The following is a 15,956-nucleotide window of genomic DNA, read 5'->3' as shown; positions in this document are numbered from 1 at the left end:
AGTGAGTGGCAAACTCTTTTAATCCCTTGTCTGTTGTTCTTCTGCCAATAGCTCCTTGGATTGCCTTGATTATATGTGCAGAACATAGGTGAAGAACAGTCAGTCTCCTGAAGTCTGTGATTGTGTGGTTTCTTTTCACTAAGTTGTAGCATTCCATCAGGTAAACATGTATGTTTAGTTTATTGAATGACAACAGGACACTCTGGATCAGTGCCAAACTGAAGTCGGTTTCAAGCCTGGTGTATGTGGTAGACAGTGAGTTTTCGTATTTTTGTTACAATCTGATGTAACCAGAAAGAAACATTTGGGATTATAAGGCAACGTGACAGACGTGGCAACAAAGTCTGCAGACCAAAAGAAACGCCTTAAGAAGCCAACAGAGACAGAAAGCCAGGATCCAAGTCTTTTACAATCTATATTTCCACACGTATATGGAAAAGGAAAAGGCCTTTGCCGGGTAGCAGAAAATTGGACAGCAGAAGTCATGGACACTTGTCCTTTATGAAAAATTCCTAAAACAAAATCCTTGCTGCACACTGGTTTTTAAATACCAGCATTTAAGAGTCACCCAGAGTAGAAAGTACAAGTGTCCATACTTGACAATTAAGGCATCATGCTCCTTCAAAACATGCAATGCACAGTACATTTCCAGATTAGACACAAACCATTAAGCAGTGACAAACAAATTCCAATTCAGGTGACAAGACAAATTGGCAAAATAACCCATTTGAAAGGGGAGGTAAAATCCCGCCCAGCAAGTTACCAGAAGAGAGGCAAGATTCCCAAAGAAGTGGTTCAAGAAGTACGTAATTTTCTACAACAAAAATCTCAGGAAAACACCAGTTCCGGAGTTGATGGGAGGAAACATCACTAGAAGTTTAAATAAAAATGTACTCAAAGTAATTTCTAGTGAAATTCATAAAAGCTGCAGACTGCATGATGATCCTGGAGCTGATGATGACTTAGAAAATCATGAAAGACACAGATCTGTCATATAGGTTTTGGCCAGGATATATCCAACATCTGCAGGTGGACCCATTTGGAGTCCATCTATACACGGAGACAGGACTTGTGATTCTTGTACAACATCTCAGAAAAGGACATCCTGTTACACTGCATTTGGATGCTACTTGAGGGGTTGTTAGTTGAATTCCAAGCCAGACAAAGAGAGTTTTGTACTACAGCATTAATCTACCAGGACAGGGAAAAAACAAGCCTCCTCTTCCTGTGTCTGAAATGATAACAAATGACCACATAATCCCAAATGTTTCTTTCTGGTTACATCAGACTGTAACAAAAATACGAAAACTCACTGTCTACCACATACACCAGGCTTGAAACCGACTTCAGTTGGGCACTGATCCAGAGTGTCCTGTTGTCATTCAATAAACTAGACATACATGTTTACCTGATGGAATGCTACAACTTAGTGAAAAGAAACCACACAATCACAGACTTCAGGAGACTGACTGTTCTTCACCTATGTTCTGCACATATAATCAAGGCAATCCAAGGAGCTTTTGGCAGAAGAACAACAGACAAGGGATTAAAAGAGTTTGCCACTCACTTTACGGCACAACTGTTGAACACCACAAGTCTGAAGAGGGCATTAGACATTTTCAACTGCATGCGCCATGTGTTCTATTCCAAAACAAACACACAATGTGTAAAGGTGTGTCTTCAAAAATCATCCCAGAAGCCAACACAATATTGGCAAGGTCACCATTCACAAAAGACTTTGCAATTGTACTTGAGGCTGTCATGTCTATAAAAGATCTGGAGAAGGAAACTGAAATGGACAATAACATATATCAATGTCCAGGGATACTGGAAATGCTCATGATTTTCCCACTCTGGTCAGGAATAATGCTTAGGGATCTGAAAAGATACACTGACAGAGAGTCTATCAGAGATGACAATGAGCAAAAAACACATGATACAAATTGTCATGCTGAAAACTGGTTTTGTATTGTCAAAGCCAAAATCCTACAGATAAAACTGTACCACAGGCCAGCAACATTATACAAAAAATGTATGCATCCTTACAAGGAAGGTACAGAGAACTTATCATAAAACATGACCTTCCGGACCAAATGTTACAGATGCCTTGCAAAAGAAAACAAAGCAGCTTGGAGGACTTTGAAGAAATATGGTCCAAAAAGAGCGTGTTTGACCGAAAGGAGGAAAAACTAAATACTTTCATACCCCAGAAGTAGTGCCTTCTCCTAAAGAAAAGGTGAGTACAGTAACAATTAATAAATTCTTATTTTCACAATTACCACACAAAGATGATGTAATAAGTGCTTCTATAGGTCACACATTATTTAAAGTTTCTGTTTATTGCATTGTAATTATACATATACAAGTACGGAATAATACAATTTATTTACATTTACTAACAATATGGTTATGGTTGGGATTATGTTGTGGTTTAAGGTTACTTGCGTGTAATCATGCATAATTTATACGAATTATATTATACTAAATACATGTAATGTGTAACAAGGGCTCCTTGTTACAGTCTGCTTCATATCCTTGATTTCTGCCTGTCCTTGTAGTCATCAAAACCTTCTGTTGGACAGGCTAAGTCAAGAAAGAAGGAATCAGGAAATGGCGAAGAGGCATCAAAATCTTCACAGGTGAGACAAAGTCCAATTTTGGCATATTGAAGGATTTGATCATTTAATCAGTTGCGTAATTGCATTTAATAATTGTAATTGGTTTTGTCTTGTTTGAAGGTGAAGTCATAATATTGTGAGTGTTTTGATGCATGCATTTGATGCCCAGGCTGTGTCCTGATGGGAATTGCTTGTAGCAGAGGAATGTGAGTTTGGGGGGAGACGGGGCATCTTCGGCTGCAGTTGTTTAGGGGGTTGGGGGAGGTATCTGGAATGTTGCTTCAGAAGTGTTTTACAGGAACGAGGTAAGGCAGAAGTTGGTGATTGGTGAAAACAAGGAAGATCCTGGCCCCCCAGCAGAAGAGAGATCGGCGTGAAATAACAATAAATGCTGTGAATATGTGCTGTGGGGGTGGTTGTTCCTGGGAAGGACAGAGGAGTGTTGTCCAGCAACCCGGCGCTGTATTTTGATACTTTCTGACCAATAAACTTCAATACTTTTTAGAGATTGCCTTCCTTCAATTTTTGAACATGCAGGACGCCTTTAAACTCCAACAATATCAAATGGGCATGATGATATGAAGAGTTCTGATGCAGAAGCCTCCAAGTGCCATCTCAAATTTTCTCCTAAAATGATCATTTTTATCAAGCTTGTACATTTCGGTTGGGTAATTTTATTTTAATATCAATGAATTGGTTCTTTTCATTATCAATCAAGTCAAATGACAGAACATTAACATAGGAGCTTGAAAACTCCTCATATGATGAAGTACATCTCACATACTCTCTAACATTTTATTGTGTTTCACAACATTTATATATTTCCTTTTTCTCTGTTTGTCCCCACAGGCATCAAAACCTTCTACTGGACAGCGGCAGTCCAGAAAGAGAGATGCAGACTGTGCCACTGATGCAACAAGTCATGTCTACCATGAGGACATTTTGGAGGTAAAAAAATGATGTTTGTGTTTGTTATATTATGTACAGTTGAAAGAAAAAGTATGTGAACCCTTTGGGCTTACTTGGATTTCTTCATAAATTGGTCATAAAATGTGTTCTGATCTTCATCTAAGTCACAACAATAGAGAAACACAGTCTTCTTAAACTAATACCGCACAAACATTATACGTTTTCATGTTTTTATTGAACACAACATGTAAACATTCATAGTGCAGGGTGGAAAAAGTATGTGAACCTTTGGGTTTATTCCCAAAGGTTCAAAAATTCAAACAACCTGATCAGGACTTTTGTAAACAAAACAACTTGATTAAATCTCTGCATTACAAATAAATACGGATCTAATTTGTGTGTGTGTGTGTGTGTGTGTGTGTTTGTGTGTGTGCACACACATGTGCACCTCTCTGTGTCTGTGTCTCTGTTCTTAAGGCTTGTTGGAGTTCCAAAGGCAGTAAAAGTATTGTAGCAGTAATTCGGTCAATTGACCAGAATGTTACATATACATTGCGCCTAACAGAGTTCAAAATCCTGAAACCACACAACTGGTTGAACGAGAAGGTAATTATTTGTCTATATTTGTTATCAGGGATTTATCCCCCAGATAGATAAGTATTTCAGCCACCAGAGTTAATTATGGTATTCCAAACATACATTTGAGTATGTATTTTCAAAACTGTAGTGTTACAGTTTTATGTAAAAGGATGCAGCATGCTATTTGTAGACTTTGAGTGTGAGTGTATTTTATAGTAATAACTAAAACTTTTAACAAAATGCTAAACAGTTATTAAAGTTCTTGGAATTTCACCCCAAATTACTTATAGTCTAGTAAGCAAAGATATATTTGACAAATAATTGTTTATTTATTGTAATTAGTACCAATTTAAATTCATGAATAGAATTTTCTCTAATGTTTGCAGATTATTGAAGGCTACATCCAAAAACTGTTTAATTCAAAACATGGAAGAAAAATATTTTTGTTCAACCACTACTCCGCTGGTATTGTTGTGTTTGATAAGAGGGCTGCAATGTCTAAACACAGATTCCGAAAGGTAAGACTTCACAGATACTATTCAATGCAAATCGAAAAGGTCGGAATGAGAAATTCAAGTAATGTGTAATATTTAAACTTTTTTGCAGGTCAACTTACAAAACTATGAGGCCATAATTGGATTCATGCAAGTACAACATAACCACTGGAAATTTCTGGTGATTAAAACCATTGCCAAACCATAGTTCATAACTTACAGACATCGAAAGCTAACAAAACTATATGTTTGTAATAGTATCTCAACAGGACAATGCAGAAAGTGTTTGTAGTGGATCCCCAAGGAAGAGATGAAGTGAAAGAATCTAAAATTGCCGCCGCAAGATTCAGGTATTGTATTATTGAATTTTTTTATAATCATGCAGTACATATTAATGCAGGGTTATTAACAATTAACTTGACAGTTTTGTAATATTAACCGGTTCTAAATTCAATAATATACAATTCTAACACGTGCAGAAGATACTTCAAAATGTGGCAGATATATCATGGTAAAACAGTCTAGGTGGATGTGCCATAGACTCATGGTGTCTTGAACCACAGTCTACAGGAAGATGGTTGCAGCTGTGGAGTATATGTTATGCAGGTGACTATTGTCATGGTTCCACTATCATGTCATGTTTTATTCTTGTCTCAAGTGGAGCCATGGCATTGCCTGATGGTTTTATGTGGGGAGAGATGTTTTTGACAATGACGGTCTTCCATACTCTCCCCGAGTCGCGTGATCATTCCTACCCTCCTGTTTCCTAGTTTCTGTTAATTACCTTCCCTATAAAGAGTCCTCATGTTTCTTTGTCTCGTTGCTCGTGCATTACTTGTTGCTTCTTGCTGTTTGCTGTTTGCTGTCTGCTGTCTGCTGTCTGCTGTCTGCTGTCTGCTGTCTGCTGTCTGCTGTCTGCTGTCTGCTGTTTGCATTGTTTGATGTTGCAGTCTGTACCTGTTGCTGTTCTTGTTCGTGTACCGCTGTACTTGTTCTGGTTCCTGTTTCCCCCAGTTGTAGTAAGTGTCAGTTTAGTGTTTGTACCAGTGTTTGTTTTGTAGTCTTAGTTTAGTCAGTGTCCTCGTTTATTGTTAAAGTTTATATTTATAGTCCTGTCTTGTTTTTACCCCATCGTGGGTCTTTGTTTTGTCTTATTGTTTATTTAATAAATATCTTTGTCTACATCAATACCGTCTGTGTCTGCCTGCACTTGGGTTCTCACGCCATGTCTCACACTGAGTTTCATGACAACTATAACATTTGAATTACCTTTTAACAACACTCATTTTTACATTAACCTCAATAGTGTACTATTTCAATTTCTTATTCTGCTATGACTTTAGTATTTTGCAAGTTTAACATATGCTATTTATCATTCACAACAGATGGTTAAGGAGGTAGTGGAGGCTTTTCCAGTGACACCATCAGAAATCGTGATACATTCTAGAATGGACCTCTTGTCAGAGCTGCGTAAAGAGATGGCTGTAACAATCCTAGAAGTATCGGGTATCTATTGAAGGATCACAATATTGAATGTTGCACTGATCAAACATTGTGATTGTTATTACATATGTACACAAGTATGGGCATGACAAACCAAGCATCCTTCAAAGCGATTTATAGTGATCATTATTAAGTTGGCTTTGCGATTGTACTGCGCACATACAGTTTATATATTTATTATTGGTGGGCCGTTATCGGCGTTAATGTGCTGCGTTAACGTGAGACTCTTATCGCGCGATAAAAAAAATGTTGCCGTTAATCTATTCTCAAAGTTGGGTTGGGAGCTGGGTCTATACAACGCAAGCTATGATGAATTTCACCTTGATATTTTAGCGCGGATGTATACCAGCTTAACTGCACTGTAGGGGGTGAGAACAAGATTTTTTAACTCTCGCAATTCGCGCCGCCTCATCATTCGCACAATTCGCGTTATTTGCGCCATAAGTAGGTCTATCGCGTCTTTGCATTGACTTAACATGTAAATCACTCGCGCTTGAGGCGCCATTCGCGTTTGGTCTGAACACAACATAACGTTACTGTGAAATTACCACATCAAACGTGACGTGCTAACATGGATGCAGCTTTGAAGCCGCCGGGTTTGCTTCAGGGAAAATTTATTTTTTAGAAGCTTCCCAATGGAAACATCGACAAGACTAAGGTTGTTTGCACCTTGTGCAATGCGGAATTGGTTTACTGTAGGAGCTCTTCCAGTCTCAAGTACCACCTAAACGCAAAGCATCCCTTAGCTAATGCGGAAGTAAACACAAGTACATTTTATTGAACATCATTTTCTTCATCACCAATTATCATAGTAGAACAGCTTTCTCAAGCAGTTTGTGATGCATTTTGGAAACAGGAGATGAGTCTCTGGTCTAATGCGCCACCTGGCTTGAGAAATCCGTTCTCAGAGACTTACTTTGTCATTATTTGGGTAGCACACATATTCTGAATGTATTAGGCAGAATTCAAATGAGCCATTTTAATCTAGATTAATCAAAAAAAATTAATCTATATCCACGACTAATATTTATGCTTATTACCATGGGTCTAATCATCAAACTGAAACACTATTGTATTCGGATCAACGGATACAAATCAGCCCCATTATTCAGACAACGGATCAGAAACTAGGAGTCACTATTGTAAATACATTTGCTTTTTGGTTCATAGATCTGTTATTGCTAGAATCAAAAACATTTCCAAATGAAACCTTAACTCAAGCTCAGATAAACCCTTTTCAATTCTTGGAAATTTAATCAATTGGAAATCAAGTACTTTTGAGGTCCCAATCCCAATAGCTTACATTTCTTTTGGATGTGTAACAAAAAATTCTCAGGGATGACCATCTATATTCATTTTCAATGGGATACTTCACACAAAAACAAGAAATTCTGACATCATTTACTCACCTTCAAGTTGTTCAAAATCTGTATGAATTTCTTTGGTTTAGCATCTGGGTCTACATAGCAGTTTGGGGGACCCCCAAGACCCTTGGTGATTAGCACTACAACCAGCAAGCAATTTAAGAAATATAAGGATTGCATGTCTGATGTTTCTCATGCACTACATTGGTTACAAATGCGCAAAGTATAGACATAAAACCACATATTGATAGGATAACTGTCTGTCTGAGTATCTGTCTGCCTTTCTGTCAGAAATTTGAGCTGTTAAAATATAACACTGATTTCTGATTATAATTTCTAATTACAGTATTCAACCCCAAAGATCACTGCTCCTTTTGTGGAGAAGAGTCTCCTGTTGGATGTGTGGGCCCGAACACATGGGTTTGTGTCCTTTTTATGAAAAAGCATTAGAATTAGAATAGATCTCAAGTCTTTAATTATTAATACCTAATTAGACAATTAGTATGCAGTTAACTTACAAATAACAATATAACTAATGTTCAGTTATAGTTTGTTCAATTACAGTGCGTTTGTGACGCATATGCGCGTTGATATTACAGTGCGTGCATGCATCACGGACCATTTATGTGTGTGATGCATTCTGTGATGCATATGCGCATTGTTATAAAGCGCGTTCATTCCTCACAAAATGCTTTATGCATGATGCATTTTGTGACGCATACGCACCATTAATTTTTACGCAACTTTCTGCATTACCATAGAGCAAATTTATCCATTTTATAATTCTCTCCTCAAAGCCAAATTTTCTCATTGTTTGTTCCATGTAATGATGTTCTACTCTGTCAAAAGCTTTGTTAAAATCTACACATAAAATCACTCCGCCTTCACTGTCATTTCTTATGCTTCCTACAATGTCTCTTATTGTCCAGATCGTGTCTGTTATATCTCTTCCTGGAATAATGAATGCTTGGTTTGCTTCTTGTGCATCCAGAGGGACATCCAGAAGAACTGGACTTAACGGAAGGGAGATGGTCTGGAGAAAAAGAGAGCAGCAAGAGAGAGGATAACGCAAACAAAAAGTCAGAAAAAGAATCAACAACCAAGTGCGACGGGAAAAAAGAAAGAGGTGACAACAAAAACCAACATTATAAACACTATATATTCATTAAATATATAAGTATTTTAATTATATGTACTGTTTTACACTGAAATATTAAAAATATGTATTTATCATGGATATATTTTTTTAACATAAAGAGTAGATTTGTTGAGGTGTTTGTAAATGTTATTTTCACCTGTTGACCATGGTATTTTTCCAAAATTGTGTAGGTAGTATTAAACCTCATTTTCTGTTGTCCTCTATATGTTCCTAAAAAAAATCATTTTCTTAGTTTTGGAAGAACTTGTGTAATGATTCTCAGTACACCACAACATGTATTATAATTTGTTTGCAGTAGAGGATGAAGGTTTTTGAGAGAGATAGAGGTTTTAAATCTTAGGCCCAGTCACATGTCCAATATGTCATGAAGCCTAAAATAGGTCCTTTTCAAATACACATATTTATTTTTTGTGTTTATTTTGACTTTGTTTGCTTATAGGACATGGCTTTCCAAATGTTAAATAAGGTGTAAAAGACTGTATGAAAGGCCAATAAGAAACTGAAATTTGGATAAATGCTTTCAAAACAAAAGAGGCTGACGATATGGAAGAAAACATGTAGTAATACAAGTTGTTTGATGTTTCAAGGAATTGTGAAATATGGATAAATCGATTGTGGTTGTTGTTCAATGTATCCACTAGATGGCAGTATGTGTAGTTATATTTCATGGGTATGCTAAACAAGTTGTAGAGTTAAACGGCCATTCGTTGAAGATTAGGCGACAATAAAGTAATGCATTTGAATTTGTAACAAAACGTGTGAATAAAAAAAAATATTTTCACATATTAACCAAAAAAATGTAAGTTTAATTGCTGTATGAGCTGTTAACGTTGGACGGTGGATTGATGGGTGTATTTCTACATCGCCAGAATGTCAAGTTATCTTCAAGAGTGCGCTATAGAGACGTGCATTTCGGCAACAACCGCATTTACGCACACATGTTTTCTAATGCCTTGTCTGCAGTAAGAGAAGTATGAGGTTATGTGTTTGGATACCTTTGGTGTCCGAGAGTGATATTACGTTTGAAGCACTTGTACGTTGTTTCTTCATTATGAAAAGATTGATTTTGTTTTTTTATTTAGTTAAAGTGTTCTTTTGTTTGTTGAATGTAACTGTATCCGTGACATATTGAAATGTGTGTTTATAGGTTCAGATTACAGCAGATTCGATGTGCAGTGTGGAAAGACGACCGAGATATCTGTGGTGTCCTATTTGCCGTTTTCAAACAAAGAGCCTCCTGAAAAGTCCAAGCGAAAAGTCGCAGAAACTGAGGCCATGTGTTATTCGTTTTATCAAGACACCCTATGAGTATTAAGTAGAGCAGTAGACTCTTTGGGTGTTATGAGCGAAGAGGTTTTGTTTTGAGTAGTGTCGTTATGCCGCATGACAAACCTGACCCCCCGAGAATTTGGTGGGAAAGCATACTTGACGACCACATGGAACACCCAAATTGTAGATATCGTTGCTGTCGCAGGCTAGAAACCTGAGATCGACTTTGTGGTTGATGAAGAAGAGGTCACTACCATTGTGTCTAAGATGTGTACGGCTCAAGAGGTCAAGATTTCGCATAAGTGTGTCAGATGCCAGGCTTGGTAACAGGGTTTTGATGGCAAGAGCCGATTTCAGAGATGCGAGAGGTGTAACAAACTTCAAAACACTGAGACTTTCCAGCCTACTGTAACAACACGGGTGAACGTGACAGGATACAGTGAAGATATGACTTTGTCTAAGTCTGTAATGAAGAGGTACTTGACGAAAGAAAACCTACTTCACCTGCTTGTTGACCATCAGGATTTGGAAGAGCACCTCATGGTTACTTCGCAATTTAAAATCAAAGTCCGCAACAATAACATCGTTGAACTAAGCAAAGTTGCTGGTGAAACGAGTGAAGTTCCTTTTGAAGCGTTGTGAGGTTTAATAAGTTATTGTTTGCTGCTGTTCACTTTTTGTAGTTATGTGACTTGGAAAGTTTTACCTTGTGTGCATCTTAATATTGATAAAAATGTTTTATTGGGGTTGATCTAAAGTTCTCATGTCTTTTACTTTTCATCTACTTTTGAAGGGAAAGTGTTTTTTGAGACCATTTTAGTACAGAAATGTTTGTTTCATCTAAAATTGTGACATTTTTTATCTCTGTAAAAATTGTAATGTTGACCTGGGTGCTGTATTATGTTTGAGGTTTTGATCGGATGCCAGGAAACGTTCAGGTGCATTTTGTTGATGCACATCAAGATGGGTATTGTTTAATGTGGGTGGGTCGTGTTAACATACACTAGCAAGAGATGATGAGGAAAAAATGCTGATCTTGCAGTTCAAAAATTGCTCAGACAAAGAAGGTCCAGGTATCAAAGATTTTACTTTATTTGTTCAAGTCAAACAAAGTGAGATGTTTCCCAAAAGCATCTGAAAATCGGGTGTTTTCCAACCTCTAGTTATAGTGAAACTACTCAGAGGTGTTTCCTTTCGAAACCAATCAGGTATATTCCAGCTATCTCTTATTTTTTATATCCAACTGTCCTTGCCTGCCACCATTATTTCTAGGCATCAAGGTTTGTGGTCTAATGGTGGAATTTCAACCTTGACTCATTGTTTTAAAAATAAATTGTGCTATAATGCATCATAAGTTTGACTTAATTGGGTCAGGCCTTTATAACATCACTGGATTTTGTATTGCTGAAAATAATTAAAATGTTTTATGAAAGCAATTACTGCATAAATTCACATATATTGATTCTATAATTTCCATCATGCAGAAGTATATTGATTCTATCATTCAAACAATCTTGATCTAAGTTAGTATGATTTCTGATGTTCTAACACAACTATGTTACAAACATTCCTATGAATACTTCTTCATAACCGGGGTGAATAACAATCCCCATATTATACAGGATATGATCAAAATTATTCACAATAGAGACAACGTTGTTATCATTGAATGGCAAGTGTTATAATAATAATAATTGAAAAATATCCTGTCAGCAAGTGATGTGTGACTTGCTCCATGGAGTTCCAATAAACGCTTGTTCAAAGTTTTGTACTAGTTTTTCATAAGCTAATTTATGTAAAAGATGATAAATGTTTTTTTATGTGCATTAGATTTGTGGAATGGGTCTGAAATATTTATATACCATAGTTGTGACTGTATTGATTACATGGTGTACAGTTGAAAGAAAAAGTATGTGAACCCTTTGGGCTTACTTGGATTTCTTCATAAATTGGTCATAAAATGTGTTCTGATCTTCATCTAAGTCACACCAATAGAGAAACACAGTCTGCTTAAACTAATACCGCACAAACATTATACGTTTTCATCTTTTTATTGAACACAACATGTAAACATTCATAGGGTGGAAAAAGTATGTGAAACCCTAGGCTAATGACTTCTCCAAGAGCTAATTTGAGCCAGGAGTCAGCCAACCTGGGGTCCAATCAATGTGATGAGATTGGATGTGTTCATTAGAACAGGCCTGTCCAATTAAAAATTGTTGTTGACAAATCTACAATAAGGAAAACATTAAACAAGAATGGACTTCATGGGAGGACACCACGGAGGAAGCCACTGCTGTCCAAAAAAAAAACATTGCAGCACGTTTGAAGTTTGCAAAAGAGCACCTGGATGTTCCACAGCACTACTGGCAAAACATTCTGTGGACAGATGAAACCAAAATTGAGTTGTTTGGAAAGAACACACAACGCTATGTGTGGAGAACAAAAGTCACAGCACACCAACATGAAAACCTCATCCCAACTGTGAAATATGGTGGAGGGGGCATCATGGTTTGGGGCTGCTTTACTGCCTCAGGCCCTGGACGGATTACTGTCATCGATGGAAAAATGAATTCCAAAGTTTTTCAAGACATTTTGCAAGAAAACTTAAGACCATCTGTCCACCAACTGAAGCTTAACAGAGGATGGACGATGCAACAGGACAACGACCCAAAACATAGAAGTAAATCAACAACAGAATGGTTTCAACAGAAGAAAATATGCCTTCTGGAGTGGCCCAGTCAGAGTCCTGACCTCAACCCGATTGAGATGCTGTGGCATGACCTCAAGAGAGCGATTCACACCAGACATCGCAAGAATATTGCTGAACTGAAACACTTTTGTAAAGAGGAATGGTCCAAAATTTCTCCTGACCGTTGTGCAGGTCTGATCTGCAACTATAGGAAACGTTTGCTTGAGGTTATTGCTGCCAAAGGAGGGTCAACCAGTTATTAAACCCAAAGGTTCACATTCTTTTTCCACCCTGCACTATGAATGTTTACATGTTGTGTTCAATAAAAACATGAAAACGTATAATGTTTGTGCGGTATTAGTTTAAGCAGACTGTGTTTCTCTATTGTTGTGACTTAGATGAAGATCAGAACACATTTTATGACCAATTTATGAAGAAATCCAAGTAAGCCCAAAGGGTTCACATACTTTTTCTTTCAACTGTATATGTCTATTGTTTTTATTAGAGCTGAACCAGAAGAACAGTCTGGAAAAGCTTCATCCACCATTTCTTCCGGCAGTGAGACGGAGACCACACATGCCATCGAGGAGAAGATCGAAGTGCAGAAAGCGTACGACACGCTGCTCCTCGCTCATCCAGTGACATTGGACGGGGAAGTTCCAAACAGGTGTCTGCGCTCAGTGGCGTCTGTGACATTCCAGAGGCAACTCTATAAGCGCTGGATTAAAGCACAGATGAGACTGCGAGTGCAATCTGTCATCTGTAAGTATTTTGTAAAAAGTCTTACACCGCGGTGTATGATACTGAAGATAGTAAAGTACACTACACGTAACAACATTTTTCGTTTTTTCTGCAGCACACTTAGGCTGGCGACTTCCAAAATAAAAAAAGAGTCATTAGATGGATTTCGAGTTAGGGCTGGAAAAGCAACACCCCTTCCTACGCCCACATCGTCAGTGACTGGAAGGCGCCGGGACCCGTTCGTGCTGTTATGGACTGCACGCACATCCGGAAGCTCACCATCTCACAGAAGTGGAAAGGCCTGAAACTGACTGATAAGGATGTTGTCACAAAACGTTCTTTCCAGATCGGAGAGGTCATTTGGGACTATCACGGACGTGTAGTCACGGCAAGTGAGGACTAGAACATCCAAACTGGCAAGGGTCAATCTGGAGGCTTGTTCTTCTACACAAACAGGAAGGGCGAGCCGATGTGCATAGACTCCAGCAGCTGCGAATGCCACACCGACAGGCAGCCATTCTGTCACCGCATTTGCCACTATGGGAAGCATGCCAATATACGTCCCAAGCTGTTAACAGTTCAGGAGGATGGGAAGGAGGAGGACATTATCTTGTTTCTGGCAATCCGAAAGATCCCGCCAAATGAAGCACTCTGCTACGATTACGGAGACAAGAAGAAGTCCTACAGGGGAGAGGGTCTAGATCTCAACTGGGAATAGACCACGACTTCTGGAACACCACACCGGCAAAACACACTGTTTACGAATAACCATGCAAAACTATGGACACTTTGGCCAGCAATCTACATTTTTTCGTCTCCTGATGAACAATGCAAGCGTTTATGAATTTAGCATGCAGAACTATGGACACTTTGGCCAGCAAACTTCAATTTTTTCCCCTCCGGATGATGATATTTAATTTTCATGTTCGGTATTGTTTTGTTCAATACGTGATATCTTGCTCCAGAATGAAAATTTCAAGCAGGAGGTGAGATTATCATTTGGAAGTGTTTCTTTGTAACATTGCAAAAAGTCACACCCGTGTGGTAATATTAAATGCATTTCTTTCTTTCCAGGTAGAAAACGTTTCCAGATTTCTCCACTTCATGGACCCACAACAACCGTCCCTGTTGTTTGTGAGGAACAGGGAGAAATCAAAGCTGTTTCTGCGTGAGCTCACTGAGGCCAAGTTGACCAATCAGACTCAGCTAAACTACCTCAAGATCACAAAAAGGTTAGTATGATTTGAGATTTTTTTATATATGGACACTTCATTGGTCTTAAATGAGTGTCATGACTTTAAACGATTGTCATTCTTGATGCAGATTTCTCCAGTACCACACGGACCTCAAGCACAGCGAATGAAAACATGGCATGAAACATTGATAGAGCAGTGAATAGGTTCAGTACACAGCAAAATCGCATGACAAACTCATTTTTTTATTTATTTGGCGTTTATCGCGTTTTGGAAAAGAGCTCTTCATATGCAATAAGTACTAACAAGATGATTAGAGAAGCCTTTGGAGGTGAAGGCATTACAGTCTAGGCAGGTGTGTTGAGTCAATACAAAACTGCCCTACACCTTGTGAATGGTACTGTGACAATACTACTTGAATATTAATCCAGTCATTGTGCCTCTGCATGAGCAACACAGGCCTGATTTCATCTTCATGGATGACCTTGCCCCAGCTCATTGAGGTTGCATGATCATGGAACGGCTGCTGGAGGCAGCGGTACCTCAAATGGAGTGGCCTGCACTTATAGAAAGCCTCTGAGATCAGTTGTCATGTAGAGGGTCGTAACATTATACCCCAGAACCTCAATGACCTGAGGAAAGCCCTTCAAGAACATCGAGTTGTGAGCATCATGAGACGTCATTGTCAAGTTATAATTCATGCTCAAGGACACATAAGTTATTTAAATTTTCTGTTGTGGTATACCCTGCACTATTGTTAACTTTTGTTTCAATAAATTGGCAGAGATGAAGAAATTGCCATTCCACGCTTCTACCTAAATGTCATACTTTCATGATACAATATCACTGTAGCATGAACTTTTTACATGTTCCATGTATTTAGTGTGGGTAGTGTATGTGAAGCAACAAAGGAGATGGGTAAAAAGGTAAATGCAGGATTTATTTACCACTTATAACTACAATTTTTGCAAGCAAGACTACTTTAATTGTTTTTCAAAGTAAGGGGGGACCACCATGGTGCAGAGAATGTTGACATAGGGGCACATGGCATATGGTGGTTTTCCAAAGTATATTACTGAGTTTTCTTTAAATAACAGATTTCTTATATTAAAAACTACATTTAAAGTTTCTAAATATATTACATTTTTTATTATGTAAAAGCATACATTTAAGATAGATATAGAAGTTCATGTACTTCTCTGATTTTAACAAAGGCTATAGGCCTTATAAGACGGGCACCATGCAGATATGGACCTCACACACACACATGTATGTTCCGCTCACATCCTCAAAGCAGTCAGACAGGCAATATCAAAAGCAAACCTATGACCAAGGGATGATATATGATATTGAATTAAAGTGTTGGATTGAGATCGTATGGGTGAAATAAAAAGTTCCAAACCCGTTTTAAAGCCCCCATTCATTTATTTTAAAA

General features: G+C 38.0%; 1 long non-coding RNA gene across 1 annotated transcript; it reads left to right on the top strand.

Annotated features, from left to right (window-relative positions):
* Positions 1-4,023: 4,023 nt before the first annotated feature.
* LOC130429427 (uncharacterized) lies at positions 4,024-15,265 on the top strand. Its single transcript, XR_008907604.1, has 12 exons — positions 4,024-4,133; positions 4,493-4,624; positions 4,713-4,781; positions 4,859-4,950; positions 5,080-5,206; positions 5,986-6,106; positions 7,814-7,887; positions 8,459-8,593; positions 13,147-13,349; positions 13,444-14,314; positions 14,403-14,560; positions 14,652-15,265. It is a non-coding gene; the product is annotated as an uncharacterized LOC130429427 (long non-coding RNA).
* The last annotated feature ends 691 nt before the right edge of the window (positions 15,266-15,956 follow it).

The sequence above is a fragment of the Triplophysa dalaica genome, chromosome 10 (assembly GCF_015846415.1).
Source record: "Triplophysa dalaica isolate WHDGS20190420 chromosome 10, ASM1584641v1, whole genome shotgun sequence".
In the NCBI taxonomy this organism is placed as follows: domain Eukaryota; kingdom Metazoa; phylum Chordata; class Actinopteri; order Cypriniformes; family Nemacheilidae; genus Triplophysa; species Triplophysa dalaica.
Note: the sequence above shows the minus strand (reverse complement) of the source record. Positions and strands in the feature narration are given on the sequence as shown.